This window comes from Drosophila albomicans, chromosome 2R (genome assembly GCF_009650485.2).
Source record: "Drosophila albomicans strain 15112-1751.03 chromosome 2R, ASM965048v2, whole genome shotgun sequence".
Classification (NCBI taxonomy): Eukaryota; Metazoa; Arthropoda; class Insecta; order Diptera; family Drosophilidae; genus Drosophila; species Drosophila albomicans.
Genome location: NC_047631.2, coordinates 2,652,447 through 2,672,215, shown reverse-complemented (window position 1 = coordinate 2,672,215; position 19,769 = coordinate 2,652,447). Strand labels below are relative to the sequence as shown.

The 19,769-nt window shown below is 40.8% G+C and overlaps 1 pseudogene; it reads left to right on the top strand.

Moving 5' to 3' along the window:
* The first annotated feature begins 17,033 nt into the window (after positions 1–17,033).
* LOC117576850 (uncharacterized) lies at positions 17,034–18,161 on the top strand (annotated as a pseudogene).
* Positions 18,162–19,769: the final 1,608 nt, after the last annotated feature.

The window sequence follows — 19,769 nt, the reverse complement described above, 5'->3', positions numbered from 1 at the left end:
GACGACTTGTCTGTCCTCTTGCCGCGTGGGCTGCCTGTTTGCTTGGCGGCTTTTCAGTTTGCTAGTCTGACTGGATTGTAGTTGCAATATCGCATCATATGCATGAATAGTGTGGCATGCGGCATGCGGCTGCAACGATCCGCTTTACACTTTCATCTAAAAGCGCATTGCATGTGTACTTGCCCCATTTAAGCGTTGCGTGAAAGCTCCTGGCATTGCTGTCATCATTTTTATGTATCTGTTTCTACGTATCAGTTGATGTCTAAATTTACATAATTGAATTTGTTTGCTTGATTGTCGAGCTGTCGATGCGCAGACCCGCCGCGGAGGCCACTCACAAAAATGACAATTACTAGTTCCGGTCGTTTGCAGTTTGAAGTGCCATTGACACAGGCCACAAAGACTGATGCTTAGTTAGACGAGAGTGATACGAGAGCCGGAGGAGGAAAGCGGAAGGAGGAGAGTACACACAACAGTCGGTAGTCGGTAGTCTGTAGTGAGAAGAGGGCAACCCTCATGCCGAGAGTAGTCAACGAGAAGCGCAAAAATCAACGCAATTTGTCAATAAAAATGTAACTCGAACAGATTGTGAAGTGTGCGAATGTGCTCGAAACAATAGCAGGGCATAAATTATAGTCCGCATACTCGAATGCGAGTTCTAGTAAACCACACTCGGATTGGTCTCGTTACTGGCTGCGGGCTTCTCATTCAATGCATTCCCCTGGCGGCATTTGGAATGCTCATTCTGCTTGACTTTAATGAGTATAATGATTTCCAATGCAGATTAAATGATCAGATTATGCGCTTCTTCAGATTCTCAAGTGGACTTTTGGGCTTGGATACTAAGTGAGTTAGTTTCGCTACAAAATTGTATCTCGATTTATAAAACTTTTCTAGTCTATGGATTAAAAGAACAACAAAAAGTTTAAGCGACATATATAATTCTGAATTTAATAAAGAAGGGATTTAAAAGGAATATTTCACAATAGAATTAACAACGTAGTAGATTTTGTAATAAAACATATTTTTTCGAGCGAAAGTGAGAAAATCCATTGAATCATTTTAATTAAAGTTAATCAATTGCAGTTTTATACAGAAATTAGCTCTCATTTGATATGCCATAAATAAAATTTGCAATCAATTTTAATGGATTTGACTGCAATCAAATGTGTTGTCTGCCAGTTGACTTTTAGACTGCCGTTCTTACTCGTAAAATCTTGCAAGAAGTTTTATACAAAACATTCGTAGAATGTAGACTAAGCCCCACCCTCTTGGAGTAATTTTGTGACGCCCACTTTTAGTTCGAGTGCCAGCAAAAATACAAAAGTAAATTCTATTGAAAACATGGCAGGCTGAAACGACAGTTGAGTTTTGTTGGAATGCATCTGCATTTGTTAAGATATTGCAGATGCGGCTAGCACAGATACAATGACTTTTACAATAAAGTAGAATACTATTGAAAGAGTATGAAATGCATGTACAAACAAATAAATGCGTCTAAACCGACTATTGGAATATTTCACAACAAATTTGTACAGCAGTTGGAAATGTGTGTGTTGTCTTGTGGCCAACATTTTGCGCATGTCAACAAATTTGTTGCAAGTGGGCAAAATTATAAAAGTCGCAATAATTTCTTAAAATCCTTGAATATTTTTGGCTGCCATGTGTGTGAGAGGGAGGGATAGAGAAAGAGAAAGATAAAGACCCATATAATACTTGAATATGTTGAAGGAGTCTCAGACTGCATTGTTGTTGCAGTTGACAATGATGATGATGATGACGTTGTTGCTGCATTTTATTTTATGCTTCCTTCCGTTTTTAAGACGAACGCAGAACTCAAACTCAAACTCTAACTATCCCAACCTCGACCCACGCATACATACATATTTCGGATTTGTGTGGGGTTGTTTATATATCCGCACTTAATGCTTAATTCAGTTACATCTGCTCTGTGCTGTGCTGTGCTCTGCTTTGCTTTTGCCGACTCGTCGAGTTGGTGCCGTAGCATTTTCAACGTTGTTGTTATTGCCGCTGTTGGTGATAGCATTGACAATGACATCATCATTATTGCGTGCTCCGAGCTTCTTCAACTTTAGCTTCCTTGCGAAAACATATTTGTACACATTCGAGTGAGTATATAGAATGTATGTATGAGATTGCGGTCGTCGTCTTCTTCTGTTCTTCGACGTCACATCTTTGTTATATTTTTGCACAAAATAAATGAAGTAAAGTAATATTATTGCACTTAGACCACATTAAGCTGTACGTGGCAATATGCGATGCTGCCACACTGCCACGAGGCGAGGGGTGGAAAGACATTGGGGCTTTACTTAGTTTTCAAATTTAAGTGCCAAGGATTTTCTACGAAATTAGCCAAAGAAATGCCAACGGCAGGCGAGAGACAGCAAGTTGCGACATCTTGCGCAACCCTGTGCTAATAAAACCATAATCAAGTATACGCACTTACGATGCTGCAGTTATTCCACTTCTGCTTCTATATCTACTTTCCTCTCCCAGTCCCATTCCCATTCGCATTCACAGCACTGAAATACAGAGACAACTCTCCTTCGCTCTTTGTTAACAATGGAAAATTGCTGTTGACATGATTTTGCACTCTGCCATCGACTGCATTCGGCAATTAGATTTCTCTCTCCTACTGAATTTGGTTTCAGATGCGAATCGTTTTGGTGGACACCATTGCAAAAGTGCAGCGTTGCAGTTCCCATTGCGTAATGTGCGGCTGTCAATTTGTTTGAATTATTTGCCAACCTCTTCTCCGTCCTATTCCTTCTCCTCCTTCTCCTGCTCCATTTCCATCGCCAACACTTTGTTTTGCTGGCGAGAGCCGACTCTCAAACAGCAAATCGAATCTCCTCAAATTTACCCCGATATTCCGGACTAGATTCCGGAGCTAAGTCCGATACCCAATGCCTGCGGCATCTAGGTGTCATTTATGCAACAGTTTGTGTTTTATGACTCACGGCCGATGCTTTGGGCAGGAACACTTGACCATTTTTGGTGGGTTGGTTACTTTTGCAGACCATAAAACTAAAATATAATTATTGCCAAACCTTTTTATGCCAGCGGGCTTTTCAAAAAGCCTGCCACATTCAGTAAGCCGGCAGGGTAAAGAGAAAGGCAGACTCCGACTGCATCCCAGACTCAAGCTTTCAAATGAGGTTTTAAGTCTTAATAAATATGTGAGGCGACGGACTTACCATCGTTAAATGATATATGCATGTGTCCGAGTATCTATAGCTAGCTGTGTAGGGTATATCCCTAGATTTAGCTACCTCAAGTACTATGCTAAAATAAGCGATTACTCAAAGCACAAAATTGAAAATGTACACTAAAAGCATAGTTGAAGAAGAGACAACATTTTCGACTACATTACAAGCATTGAAATATTATTATAAAATAATAATTAATTAATAAACATAAAAGTAAAATCACAATGTTCAAACTGCAACTATTGATATTCATGGTACACTTTCCCAACTTAGTATCAATATTGTATAAGTTAAATACCTTAACAATCGAAGAGTATACTTCAACGAACTAGCTGACTCAGGTTGTACTACTCTCCGAAGGGAGCTCAGAGGAATGGAAATAGTGTACGTAAGTGTTACGTCCAAAAAGCCACAAAAATCTCATAAAATCGCAAATTGAAAGAGGGCCCAAAGCGGCCAACAAAAGAGCCGCTCGAAGCAGAGCTAGGCGCTGAAAGAAGACAGAAAGAGAGAGAGAGAGAGACAGTCAAGACGGGCTCAAACACTTGAGTCTTGACCAAGTTCTCCAGATTGCGGACTGCGACTGAGATTCGTTGTGTATTTGGTAGGTGGACACCACTTTAATTAGCCTGTGTTCGCGCTCGCGCGTTGGCACTGAAATTGCTGACCCACAAGCAGATGAACAGATGGACATTCGTCTGGTTGGTTGGTTGACTGACTGACTAACTGTCTGACTGTTTAGTTAAATAGCTGGTTGCTTCATCATTCGATTACAAGAATAATGAATGAATGTTCAATAAAAGTGAACCAATAATGACTTGCTTTGGGTTTTTTTTTGTGCATTGCTCCGTTCTCAACTCTGATTCCATATCCTTGTGTAATGATTGGCTTTTGTGATTCTACATGCCTTTGGCGCGTAATTAATTTTTGCAACAATTTTTCATTTCGTATCACTGAATGAAACAAACAACCGCAGGAGAAGACCAAACGAAGGGAAAAGGAAAAACAAGCAAAAGAAATGCTAAGTTTGCTCAATGAAAAGTGCCAAAAGTAATTAATTTCATGCGAAATGCAGCGATGCGCACTAAGATCTCTCTTCTCCTCCCCACCTCCCGTCTCCGTCTCCATCTTGCGGCTGCTCGTTCTTTTCCTGCTGTTGTTTTACGAGTCGCTCCGACTGTTGTTTGCCACCGTGTTGCATGTTTTTGTCATCTGTGTTCATGTGGCGAAAAATTACTCATGCAGGGCAGCCAAAGTCGATTTCCTTGCCATATTTTCGCATTTACACTGATAATTGCTTTAATTTTCTATTAATAAGCATCGGGAGGATCACGGGAAGCTGCTAACAATTAGCCGCTATGTTGCATGCGACTTATGACATGGCACGGCCAGACTGCCGGACTGCCAGACAGCCAGACTGTCAAACTGCCAGACGGCTAGAATTCTGGGGAAAATACTAAGCGACGACAGCGTCAGGTTCGTGTTGGTTCGCTTCGTTTGTGGCATGCCCCTCCCCCTCGGTGCGGTGGAAGTGGCAGTGGCAACAAACATGGCGACAGTTGCCAGTTGTGGCAATTAATAATTTTGCGCCGCGCACACACGCGATTAATTATGGGGCTGGGACGAGCAGGATAAGAGCCCAGGAGGGGCGAGAGCGAGCCAACGAGAGATGAGGATTAATTTTTCGGCTTGCCTGGGCTGCTGAGTTGCCGAGTTGCCGAGCTGCCAGCCAGCCAGTCAGCCTGCGATGCAACAACTGTGCTGCAACTGTCACGCGTTGCATTTTCATTGAGCCGTTGGCCGAAAATAGACAATGAACACTGTCCCAGAAGCAAAAGCGGAGACGAGCGGAGCGGAGTGGAGCGGGGTAAACGATAGAGTGGAGTTTCATTCATTTTCCAATTAATTGAAGCACGCGCGTTACTTTCACTACCACTTCCACAGCCATTTCCATAGCTGTCATAGCACCATTTCCATCGTTTCGCTCTCACTTTCTGCCACATGCGGGCAGCTTCAGCTCCCGTCTCGAGCTCCGACAGTGGATGTGGATGTGGCTGCGCTGTGGCTGTGGCTGGGGGCGTGCCTGGCTTAATGGCACTTGAAAATCAAATTGGTAAAAGCAATTAAATGACGCCCCAAGGACACATTACAACAGCAGCCGCTGCAACAACAAAAGGCAGACACCCACACAGACACAGACACACACAGACGCACACATATGCGCGTGATTGCCTATAAAAAAGAAATTCTAATTATAATTTAACGCAAATATTCGCTGTCTGTGCAGCGTTTCCAATAAACGAGAACTGCTTGCCTCAGAGTGTGTGTGTGTGTGTGTGTGTGTGTGTGTGTGTGTGTGTTTCTGCTTGAATGCTTTATTTTTGCTTTAAAGGTACAACGCATCAAACCAACCATGGACAGGCCACCACCCCTCAAAAAAGAAATGAAATGAGTTGGGCGATCTCAGTATCTCCGACCCAGTCGAAGAGCCAAGACCACAAGCAGACGCAAGTTCCTGTTGCGCGACGCGTCGCTCGCTTTTGTTAGAAAATCCTAAAAACAGTCGCCGCACAATGCGCCCGTCAATTGCAGGCAACATCGCCGAGTGCTGTGGATGACAGCTCTTGGCTCAGCTCTCGTTTCATCCGTTCATCCATTCGCCTCTTCTCATTTTGGCTGTGCGAGTCATCGTCTCATCCAATTCGACAGCCACTGCTGCTTCATTCACTCGTAAAGTTATTCATTTTGTGCCAGATTTGAAGTTCATCTTACCGCTTTTGCCAGCTTCAACTCCAGCTCCAGCAACTGCCCTCTTTATTTTTTTGATATATCATTTTTAGACTTTGTTTCGCAAATTGCTACTATGACCACTTCTTATTCGCTCCTTTTCTGGTTGTCGCCATTATCGTCTGCCACACAGCTATGGCGCCATTCTATCTTATTTATGAAAATTAAATATGCATATTTATACCCGCTATACATAGGGTAGAAGGGTATTATAACTTTGTGCCGGCAGGGAATGTAAGCTTACAAGTAGAAGGTGGCATCTCCGACCCTATAAAGTATATATATTCTTGATCAAAGTCAACAGCCAAGACGATCTAGTTATGTCCGTCTGTCTGTCTGTCCGTCTGTCCGTCTGTATGAAAACCTAGATCTCAGAGACTATAAGAGATAGAGATACAATGTTTTTTAGAAAACATATGTTAATTTTGCAGACAGATCTAGTATGTTTCAAATTTTTGCCACGCCCACTGCGGCCCCCCGCAAATTGGCAAAATCGAACAACTTGTGTAAGTTTATGGCTAAAGTTGAATTTTGGTACATACAATAATAATGTTTGTTTCCGATCAGATACACAATGTCAAAGATATTAAAGAAAAACGTTTGTATGCAGAAAACTGCTACTTACTATAGGTCTTAGTTACTTTGGCTGTCAATCTGGTATATTTCGCACTCTATGTAGTACTGTATCAATATACTTAAAATATTATTTGGTATAATTTTAGCATTTTCGCGGTTTGAAAATATATCAAATTAATACTGCAATAATTTGGTTTTATTCAAAATGGGTAGTGGGTATCTCACAGTTAAGCACATTCGACTGTAGATTTCTTACTCGGTTATGTTTCATTCAATTTTCGCTTTCTTGCTCTTTAACCAATTAAATTTCCTGCTGTTGCCCTTTAATTTTATTATTAAGAAATCAAACATATTTTATCGGGGACAGCTTGGTGTACAACTTTAAATTTGTACAATCTAAATCATTATTTTACTTGCATTTTAATTCATTATGTTTTCATTTTAATCATGGTTCAGTTTAATGAAACTTACACCAATTAATATGGCATCAAGAATATACATATATCCGTGCAATCTGTCTGTCCGGATATTTAAGCAGCTTTATATCAATGTACAGATGTACATAAATGTTCAGTTATTATTTAAATCATTTTTTGTTTTAACTTATATACGATTAGATATTATTATAAATAGTCAAGGGCTATTAATATTTGATATACACAGGATGTACTTTCTAATCGAAATATTTCTATTCTATGCTGATATACTTCATAGTTCACTTTGTTGTTTTGGGGTCAACCTATTTTGTAAGCTGAAAGTAGTTCATTCCTTACTCATACTTCTGGAAAATTACAAAAAAATAAAGCAAATAACTTGCGATATTAGTCGTAGTGTATTAAATTATAGCACATACCGACGAAGGTCATGAATCCTTATTTTCCTTATTTTCTCATTTTACGTATTGCTTTTTGGAGCCGCACGAAGAGCAGCTCCAGCAGCAAATAAATGAAAATTGTCTAAAAGCACAAAAATAAACTAAACTCATATTCGCATTTTTGTCAAGAGGAACGTAGCAGCAGCGTTCTCCCCTCATCCCCTCATCCCTTTGCCACATTCACACATCCACTAGAAGCTATGACGAAGAACTCAAACCCAGATTCAGGGCCATACCCAACTTCAACACCACCAATGCCAAAGCGAAAGCCAAAGCCAACAACAATAAGGACACTGAAAAAGGCAACAAACAGCACCCAAAATGGGGGAAGAGAGAGAGAAATGGTCGAAGGAGAAGAAGGAGGACGAGGAACAAACAGAAAAACGCAAAAAGTAGCGGAAAAAATAAGAGAAATTGTATAAATTGAAGTCCTTTCGGACCATATATCACTTTACTTGACAGAGCAATTCCCTTATCTTTGAGAAATCCTGTCGACTGGAAAGTGCGCCAGGACGCGGTGCGCAGGCGACGGCAACGGCAACGGCGACGGCAACAGCAACGCAGGCACAGCAATGGCAACAATGCGAACGACGATGGGGACGATGAGGACGACAACGACCAGAATGAGACGAACGACAAATGCGGGCCATGCCCAGCTTGGAGCGGTCCTGACGATGCCAAAGCTGCTAAGCTCAAGTTTAGCAAAACCCACAATGGGGAAAAGTAGCGCCAACTGAACCTGAAGCTGGGATACTCTGGGAGCTCTGCAGCTGAGATGGAACTCAAAATGGAAATGGATGTCGAAACGAGGGCGTGGGCCTGGGCGTGTGCGTGGGCGTGGGCGGGGGTGTGTGTTGGTAGAAGGCGTGGCATAGCTTAAGATGACAGCGCGCGGTTTATTTGAATTTCTTATTATGGCGAATGCTGGCTCTGGATCTGGATCTGACTATGGCTATGGCTATGGCTTCAGGTCTGCATTGAAGAGGGGGGCAGGAGCCTTTTTTAATTTTCTCGGCATTTCCTGTGGGGCAAATCCTTTCGGCGAGCCTTGCATTACAGGGCCAGGCGTATTCAATTACAGCACCTTTTTATGCAAATGTTGTCAGTAAAAGTTCAATAATTGGCGATGTTTTACAAGTCGTATCAATGCGTCAGGTGAGCCAAATCATCCCAGTGAAACCACGCCCACATCCTTCGAACGGATGTCCTACAGATGGGTGCATAATTCACATCGGAAATTCAGACTCACTCCTGCCATGCCCAGAATGGAAGGGGGTTGCTTTGGAATTAGTTTTCTAACCTGCGGGCTTCGCGCTGATAATTAAAAATGCAATTTTTTATACTCTCTGAACTGAGTGAGTTGAGTAAGTTCAGTAAGCGAGGCAAAAGAGAACTCAAGACAATGACGGCGGCATCTTTTGCGTCTGACGCATAAACCAAAACGCAAAATGTCGCCCCAGGGATTTTTGGATGGGATTGTGGGTAGCACAACCCTTTGAATGTGCCACAATGTCTGTGGTGTATATATGTGTATGTGTGTGTGTTTGTTCATGCCACACACCAATCGTGGTAAACAAAACAACTTCATTTTGACTGGGGCTCTGCATTATCCTTGGCACTGCAAGCGACCTTATCTACCTTTCGCATTGCCTCGAAAATCTTAATGGCAATTTGAGCTGATTTTCAATGTTCCAATTGGGAGTTGGATTCTACTTGGAGTTGGGCTGTCCTCTTTCTTTTATCCCCTTATCAAGCCATTATTTTCGTCAGTGTTCAGCTTACTCTTAGACTCAGAACCTAGCCAGTGAAACATTCAAGGTGATTAGGCCATTGATAAGTTTTTAACAGTTATGTGACCGAGCTACCTTTCTTCAACATGCGCCAATATGTACATTTGCCTTGCCTTTACCTTAAAGTATCTCACAGTCTCAGCATCGTTTAGCAAACAAATTCACCGTATCTGGCATTTTCTCACATTTGCTGGGAAAACACACACAACAAAAAAAAAATGAATAAAAGTTCGAGAGTGTCCAAGTCGACCGACTGCGGCTTCATTTTAATGAGGCGTTAATTAATTGCTCCGCTTGCGAGTTTTGGCATTGGCCATCCAGCCCAACCGACGCGTCGGCCAACAAGATTTATGTCTTTCGCATTTTTAGCCCTGTCTTCGTGAAAGTGTTTATTAAAATATTACATTTGACATAATTGGAATTTATGAGATACAGTCCCAAAAATAAAGAACAATAATAATAACATCTACAGCAAAATAGAAACAATAGTGCGAGAAGAACTTTTTATATGTCTATAAGTTAGAGCAAAAAACAATAATATAAGCATTTTTACGTTTTTAACTTTTTAGCAATTTTAGTTTAAGAATGATGATCAAATTAAGGATGATACAAATCAAAGAAAATAAATTTTCAAACTATAAGTCTAATAAATTATAATAATAGTTTACAATTAAATCGATTGTGAATATCTCAATCCAGTTTGATACATAAAGTGGGCAGCTTTTATTATATAAGTACCAAATAAATATACAGAATAAATGCAAAAATCCGCCGAAGGCTGTGTGTCGTACATAAATATACTATAATACTTAAAATATGTCATATTATCAACCAAAGCAATTAAGACCAAAGATATGCAGAAGTGGCTTTTAACAGGAGGCATCTCCAACCCTAAAAAGTAAATATATTCTTGATCAGTGTCAACAGCTGAGACGATATAACCATATCCGTTTGTCCGTATGAACACCTAGAGACTATATAATAGGAGATAGAGATATACATTATTCGGTAGCATTTGTTATGTTTGCAGGCAGATCAAATTTGTTTCAAATTTTTTGCACACAAAATTCGGCCTCCTCAAATTGGGAGCAATCCACTAACAAGTGCAATTTTATAGCTAGAGTCCCCGACTAGGTATATACAATAACATCTACAGTCTTTACGATTTGGTTTGCGATCAGAATCGCCTTCTTACTAGGGGTCTGACAATCTGGTATATTTTGCACTATACGGTATATTCTTAATGTAGTACTGTATCAATATAACCAAATTCGGTATATTTTATAGTATTTTTATATTTTTCAGTATTGTATTTTTACATTAATTTGGTATACTTAAAAATCATACCGCAATATTTTGTTTTTATTCAAAATCGGTATGGGGTGTCTCACAGTCGAGCAAACCCGACTTTATCTTTCTTATTTGTTTCCATACAAAACTATATTTTGAATAATATTTATGATTTTCAACTAATCGCAACCATACTTTAAATTTATGGATCCAATGTAAAATATAATTCATCATCCCGGTGCTCATCCTCGGGTGACGCCAATTAAGAATATACATATGGGTAATTCTCTGAGGGATGTCGCGTGCGACCAGCTTTTCAGTTAATAAAAAAAACATATTCTGAAACAATTTTAATAATAAGTAAAGGTTATTTTCATAGCTCTAGATTAGTACTTTAATTAGAGCTAAGAATGGTTTTGGCATTTTTATTCTGATTTATTTTCTGTTCTGATAATTGCAAAAATTAACAAATTCGTACGCAAAACCAAAAAATGAACGAATTATATATTTTATGGTATAACAGAATAAGTTACTAAAATAAATCTTAGCTCTAAAAATAGTGCTAATCCAAAGCTTTAAGAAAAACCTTCACTTAATTTTAAAATTGTTTTAGTTTATGTTCTTTTTTGTCACTGTAAAACTGTTCGCACGCGACATTTACCAGAGAATTACCCATATATGTATAGTTTATGGGGTCGAAGTTACCTTCTTCTCCTTCTTTCAGAAGGATAAGAGGTATATAAAAAACTTGTCAAATGGACATTACTGTTTAAATACGTATTATTTTAATAATACAGAAGAACATTTCGATGGGCTACAAATTGTATGATAACTTAGTTGATAGTTATAAGCTATTTAACTTCTCTACCATTCCATTTCGCAATTAGAAATCATTTTAAGCCCCGTAAGCCAATTGAGATGACGACCACACAATGAGCATACAAACAACCTACAAAGCGAGCGACAAAGAACCAAAACAAAATAACCAGCAGACAACAATAAAACAAACAACAAGCCCAGACAACCCCATGGCCATCTTAAGCGTCTGATCTGTTGTCTAAACGCATATAAAAGTCATCAAATTCACTGAAAACAACATTTGGCTTTACGTTTACGGTTTGTTGTCATTGTCACCGGGAAACTGTGACGGGGCGCGTTTGGGCTTTTAACTTTTTTGCCAACCCGACGTGACCCCGCCCGCTCTCTTCCACCATCGCGCTGCCCTTCGGAGTAATCAACAAGAGTGGCAATGGAGACTACGACATGCACTGCGTCCTGGTGCGTCCCGGCGGCAGAGGCAGGCGACGCTGCCAGCCCTCAGGGAAACGTCAAACAAATGACAGTTGATTAGACAAACATCTCTACGGCGCGGCGGCAACACAAAACGAGCATCAAATGGAAAATTGTGAAATTATGCAATACGCTTTCGCACTCACCTCCGACGAGTGTCGTCGACGACACCAGCGAAAGCGAGAGCGAATCAAATGAAGTAGTTTTGGACCCGGGTGATCCTAGTACGCCGATAAGATTAAACTCTGCTGTACGCACAGCTCAGCTCTTGTCGCATACAAAAAATAAAGAAACCCACCCGCCTAGCCTACGGGCTGTCGGACAGATACAGTTACAGCTTCCATTCAACTACAGCTACAGCTACAGCTACGAATTCAACTACAGATACAAGAGAAGGCAAACACAATACCGAAATAATTGAATGCGATGAGGCTCATAGTCATCGTTGGCGTCGTTTTTTGGCATCAAGCCGTTAACCAACAGGCGTAAAGAGCAACAACAATTGTTACGGAAATGGCAATGGGATGAGAAAGGCAATGGGAATGGGAATGGGAATAGCAGGCGAGCCCTGAATGTGGCTCCAAATGGCCTCATAATAATTTGTGAAATAGGCAATATCAGTCAGGCCAAGTAGTTACAATTACTTAAGTGCCTGCCAGCGAGTTCAGCCCTACTTGAAATTGAAGAGTGCCTCAAAACAGTAATAGTTGATCCTTTGCTGGAGGCATCCATTGAAAGAAATTCATCCAATACTTTGCTAGTTACTGCATCACATTTAGCTCACGTTTAACAGAAGAATATGTGTTTGAGCATGAAGATGCGAGGGAAAAGGTTGTGCTGAATAGTCGAACAAAACCTTCGAAATACTTATTACATTTAATATAAGGACGTTAAGTGCAACTAATTGTCTGTAATCCTCTCGACTTTATTGTTAACTGAGTGTCAATGACTGACCACCAGTTCTAATTTCAACAGTCTATTGATGCTGTATGAAAATATGTAAAGTTCAAACCATAACTCAAGCTGCAGCAGTAACTATTTACCATTCCAGAAATATGCTTTTGTAGTTTCCGAAAGTGTGGTGGGAGTCGAGTCGAGTAGAAACTACAATTTATCATAGCCCAAACACATTTAGCGTATGTTTTCTAGCAAATTCAAATTCAGCTAAAAGAGGACCAGGTACGCAATCATCGGTCACACACTGCAAAACAAATAAACAAGCAAAAAAAAACAACAAAAAAAAACACACAAACAAACAAGCAAAAAAATACATAATAGAAAGTCGGCTGGAAAACGGAGACAGAGACCCGGACACGAGCCCGTGAACGTGGACGTGAGCCACAAATGAAAACAATGCAGAGCACAGCAATTTTCAGTTTTCTACCTTTGTGCAAGATTCGCTCAAATGAATGAAATGCAGGAGCAGCATCAGCATCAGCATCAGCAGTCAGGGAAGCAGTCTTTGGACAGAGGATAGCACTAGGATCAGAAGCAGAAATAGAAGCAGGAGCAGGAGCAGGAGTCGAGCTCAGCTGCGTTGAGTGGAACGTCTGTTTCTAGAGCATTTGCTGTTTTTATATGTATAGTGGTTTCAGGCAAAGCAGTGCAGAGGAAGGACTCGTCGACTGCAACAAAAGCCAAGCACAAAAAAAAAAAAATGTCTCCTTCTGCTGCTGCTGTTGTTGTTGCGTGGGCGATGCTTAACAAACAACAGAAGCTGCCGTTTCCCGTTTTGTTGATGAAATAAAATCCGCCTTTTGTGCATTTAATTTTTAGAATACCAAACAAAGCGTAGGCAACAACAAAGGGCGTTCCAAATATAACGCTGGCAACAACAACAATACCGCCACCAGCATCAGCAACAACAACAACAACAACATCACCCACAACAATAGTCACACTCACACTGAGCAACAGGACACTAAAGTTGTGCACACAAAACCTTTCAGATTTGTCGTCGCTCGTCTCGTCTCGCTCAGGCTCTGTTAACAAAGGAGCAGCAACTGCATCAGGCTTGCAATTTGATGCCACGGCAACGGCAAAGGCAACAGCAACGGCAAAAAGGGTTGAGCGGCATGCGCTCTCGGTGTCGAAGTCGGAGGCGCTGCTGTGCTGTGTTTTGTTGGGGCAACTTAATTATTGGCACGCGTTGCAATTTTCTCATTGACTTTGCAAGCTTGTTTCTTGCGTTCCCTCATATTGTATTGCCTTTGCTCACCCGATTATCATTACGCTTGGTTTTCTTGTCGTTGCTTTGGTTGTGGCATACGAATTTGAGAAGCGCCACGTGCCGTATACGCAACCTTTGACCGCAACGCTGGGACAATAATAGCAATAACAAACAGCAGCTGGGTCGCCAACTATTAAACAATAACAATGCTCTCGTCATATTTGCCAAGAGCAAAAGCAGCAGCAAAGCAACAACACACAAAACAAGTCCCCGCGCGCTCGTTTCGTTTGTTAAGCTTGCAAGCGGCGCCAGTGACAGAGAAAGAGGAAGATAGCAAGAGAAAGAGAAAGGGGAATGGGAATGGGAATGGGAAGAATCTCAAGACGAAACATTGTAAAAATTACATCAATGGATTTCGTCGAGCTTGGGTCCTCTCTTATCATGGCAACTCGCTCGTGTATTCAATGTGAAAATAATTTCTTTATCCTTTTTATGTGCCCATTTGGCATGTGCCGTTATGCCAAAGCTGAGGCTGAAGCCAAAGCCAAGCGAAGTGCCAAATGCGGGGGGTTATGGGGGATGAAGTCGGTGGGTTGGGTTCGCCTGTTGGGCTGTAGTAGTAATAACATCCCCCAAATGGGTCATTTGCGTATCCTCAAACAGCGAATAAAAATCAGTGAATAAGAAAAACAGGAAGTGTCAGAGGACATCCGCATGTTTGTTGCTGTTTGCTGTTCTCGCTGTCGGTGTTGTTGTTGTTGTTGTTCCTCTCACATTGTTCTCACTTGCTCACACACACAACCTTGTTCATTCATAGCACACTTACAGTTGTGGAACATAAAAGTACCACTGTTTTTGGGCTCTCAATACTTTTGATTAAGAGTTCGACATCGTAGTCCTGCTAATTGCTAACGACGCTCTGCTCCACGATTTATGTTGTGCCTAAAATGTTCACCCTTATGACCTCGTTCGGTTGCTTCATCGAATGGACAACCACTAAATGAGCACGTCCACTAATTGTCGAAGGGCGTGCGAAAAAGACACATCAAGTAAGTTTCCAGTGGTCAGATTTCAAAGCCAATCCAACGTATGCTATGAGAAGGTTTTTGATTGACTTCATATATGATTACAAATCGTTATTTTTGTTTACTCTTTTAAGACTTTGTTGTGTGGTTGTTCTAAATTACATCAACAAAATTGAATTGCGTAAAAAATTCATTTCGCAAAAGGGGGCGACATACACATTCCTAGAAGCAAACAAAAAATAAATTACTTTAACTTATATAATTCTACTAATTTAAAAAAAAATCCTAATTAAAAAAATCAATTACCTTTAGGGGGTTTTGTTGTGGAATAAGTCAGGGTACAAATTACAATAGACATCGTGGCTGCAATAATAATAATAGATATTCAAACTATGTATAATAATAATCGTAAAATTTATATTTTCCCATTACATTTACATTGTTTAGCAAAGACTTTAAGCACGTGAGATGCACCTGATATGTTCTCAATACATTCAGGAATAACTTACAACTTAATCTGCTTACTTTAACCAAGATTATTTGTATCAAAATTCAAAATAGTTTACTTTATGGAATCAAATTTTCAATGAATATATCTTAAAATTCTTTTCTGTTGAATTGATTTAGTGCCGTCTAATATGCTAATCCTAAGACCTATTCATGCAGTTCAACTTTCTAAACGCTTACATGTAATCTTTAACAAGCAAGTCCAACCAAGTCGCATCGTCTGGCCGTAATCCTTTTTTCGCAATTAACAACACATACGCATGTCAACACAACAGCGGGAAGCATCAGCATCACCGGCAACCTAATGGCTACAACTCAGGGAGATGCAACCGCAAACCGGCGACCGCCGCCCGACAACCGACACAACCAGCAACCAACAACCAACAACTGAGAGCCGCCAAGCGACATAGCCATCGGAGCTTCGTGTCTGGGGAAGATTAATGTGCGAGTTGCGTTCCTGTTGTGGCTGGCGCGTCTTGGCGACTTATGGAAATTCATCATTATCTCTGTCAGTCTCTCTCTTTTTCTCTCTTTCACACCCCCTCTCTCTTTCACTCGCTGTGTGCACAGAGCTAGCCAGTTGTGCGCTGTGCGTTTAATGAGTTCTCAAGCGATGTTCAATTCAACTCATTAGCTGCATTTTCCTGCTAGCCAAAAAGTGCAAGTCCCTCTGTCCTTTCCTTCGTTGTTTTTCTTTGCATATATTAGCTTTCGATGGTGCTGTGGCTGTGGCTGTAGCTGTTGCTGTGACTGTTCTGTAGCCGTGGTCGGGGCTCGTGTGCGTATTTGTCATTGTCAACATCGGTGTAGAACATGGCGATGGGGATGGCAATAGTGATGGCAACTTGCAGCTGCCCGAGCTTTCAAGCAGGTGATTAACATAAACTCCAAATGTCATGTTTTGCACTTTTAGTCGCCAAATGACTGAGCAACCGACTCGGAGCTAAGCTGGTCAGTGGCCATGCATCTATTGGTCTAACAAATTGTCCAAGTATGCGAATATATGAATTGAAATGGCCAAGAGCCCCTTCTCCGTCTCCTTCTCCTTCCCCTTCCTGTTTCTTAGCCCCTGCCCTTGTAAGAACAGCATGATTCCAAATCCAAGTCGTGGCACGCGTTAAGTCCCTCAACAAACGCCAAAAACTTTCGAGGCCATAAATCACGACGATTGCCAAACAAAACAAAAACCCGCCCGGACTTCTCAAACCGCATGCAAGGCAAACAAACAAGTCCTGGTTAAATAGCATGGGCAGGGAGCAAAGAGAGGACACTGAGGAGAGCACCTTGATAAATTCGAAAGCACGCACTTTTGATTTAGGCAAATCCCCAATAGGATATGAGAACACGGATACTCGTTTGCAGTATGTGAGTAGCTACAGCTACTATATCATGCATGGGCAGGCCGATCCAGGCATCCAGCTCTAGCTCCAGCTCGGGCTCTTGGTCATGCTTGAGCTCAAGCCCGAACCGGAAAGAAAGAAATCTCCATAATATATGCCGGAACATATTCTGCACACAAATTGCACAGCAAGCGCCCTGACCAATCCAAAAAGAAAGGAGCTATCTTCTGCTGCTGCTACTGAGGCTGATGCTGATGTTGGTGCTGATGTCAGCCACGCAAGTATGCAGTGAGAACAACGCAGTATTATAATTCAAATTTATGCAGCTAAAAAACCCTTTTCACACGCACTTTCTTATCGACACCATATGATTAGGAACGGGACTTCAACTCCCAACTCCCAACTGCCAACTCTTAGCTCGATGGCATCGTCAACGATGGACAAATAAAAAACTTGCTTCTGCCATTCCCATTGCCACTCCCATTAAAATCGGTGAGCATTGAGCGGGAAAAAGGACGAAGAACAGAGACCGAAGAAAACGGAAATAAAGCCAAACGAAACAAGCAAAACAAATTTACAAAATGAAAATGCCACACATACGCGAGTGTGGTGAATCTATAGCGAATGATGGCCAGATGAAGTTGGATGGATACTGGGAGGAGGAGTTGCAGATGGCTGGAGGTGGAGATGGTAACCTGGAATAGAGCACAGGGGAAGACGGGAGACAGGCGACAGGAGTAGCATCCCCACGGTATTCGTTTGGCGATTTGCCTGTCACAGGGATGTAGTATCCACACTCTACTGCCTGCGTCCCCTCGCTGTTATGCTGCTTCGACAACCCCTTGTCTCAGCAAATAGCGAGGCTGTCGCCGTCAATGCTTGTTTTATTTATTGCTTTTTTAACCCTTTTTGGTTGATTTGCTTTCGCTGTAGTTTCCTGCTTTCAGTGGCTCTCTACTCCCAACACCCAAACTCTTCCAACCTTTCTTGACCCGCCTTCGAACACCACGCCCACAGTCTCAACGGCGCGGACATTGAATGGTTTAGCAAGTGGGAAGTTCCACTTTTGCATTCTACGATTTAACGGCCGCTTAATGAACCAGACTCCATTAGAAATATATCGATTTTTGGTCATTCTACACAGAAAGAAAAAACCTGCTAACATTAAGCAATAATCTTGAATCAAGATTGTTCGTATATTGAAAATGAACCAATAATGTTTATTAAAAGAATGTTATTCTAAGGAATGGGAACATCTTAAAACGGAACCCAAAAAGGCAAAATCTTAAAATAAAAAAAAAATAGATTGTGTTTTTTTTTTATATATTTTCTAACAGCAACAACACCAGAAGTTAGCTTATAATTTTAAATGAAGGGAATTTCAATATTTTCAAAAACAAGAACAAAACAAGTAAGAAAGTTACAGTCGAGTGCGCTCGACTGTGAGATACCCGCTACCCATTTTTAATAAGGGCAAAATATTGCGGTATTATTTTCAAAATATACCGAAAATACTAAAAATATACCAAATGGTATGTTTGGTATACCGATACAGCACACCATTCAAAATATACCATAGACGGCACAATGTACCAGATTGTCGGCCAATCAACTAAGAGCCCTAGTAAGTAGGCGTTTTTGCCCATACAAAAGTATTTCTTTAATAACATTCACAATTTTTATCTGATTGCAACCAAATTTTCAAGAATCATAACTACTATAATAATTATAGTATATACCAAAATTCGCAACTCTAGCTTCAAAATTACGCTTGTTATACGATTTTTTTGATCTGCGTGCAAACATATCAAATGCTGTCGAAAAAAAATTATAGCTCTATCTCTTATAGTCTCTGAGATCTACATAGGTGTTCATACGGACAGACGGACAGACACACAGACGGACAGACACACAGACGGACAGACGGACATGGCTATATCGTCTCGGCTGTTGACGCTGATCAAGAATATATATACTTTATAGGGTCGGAGATGCCTCCTTCTACCTGTTACATACATTTCCTGGCGGCACAAAGTTATAATACCCTTCTACCCTATGGGTAGCGGGTATAAAAATTTGTTTAAGAATGTTTTATTCTAGATTGAAAATTAGATTGCAAATCTTGAATTAAGATTTTTTTTTCAAACTTAAAAAGAACAATCTTGAAATAAGGTTTTTGCAGTAAAAAATCTTATTATTTTTATACCCGCTACCCATAGGGTAGAAGGGTATTATAACTTTGTGCCGGCAGGAAATGTATGTAACAGGTAGAAGGAGGCATCTCCGACCCTATAAAGTATATATATTCTTGATCAGCGTCAACAGCCGAGACGATCTAGCCATGTCCGTCTGTCCGTCTGTCCGTCTGTGTGTCTGTCCGTCTGTGTGTCTGTCCGTCTGTCCGTATGAACACCTAGATCTCAGAGACTATAAGATATAGAGCTATAATTTTTTTTCGACAGCATTTGTTATGATTGCACGCAGATCAAGTTTATTTCAAATTTTTGCCACGCCCACTTCCGCCCCCGCAAATAAAAACAAGTAAGAAAGCTACAGTCGAGTGTACTCGACTGTGAGATACCCGCTACCCATTTTGAATAAAAGAAATATATTTTGCGGTATTTTCTCAAAATATACCAAATATACTGCAAAATACTAAAAAATATACCGAATGGTATATTTGGTATATCGACATAGTACCGTATTCAAAATATACCATAGACGGCACAATATACCAGATTGTCGGCCAAAGCAACTCAGACCCCTAGTAAGTAGGCGTTTTTGCCCATACAAAAGTATTTCTTTAATAACTTCCACAATTTTTATCTGATCGCAACCAAATTTTCAGGAATCATAACTACTATAGTAGTTATTATATATACCAAAATTC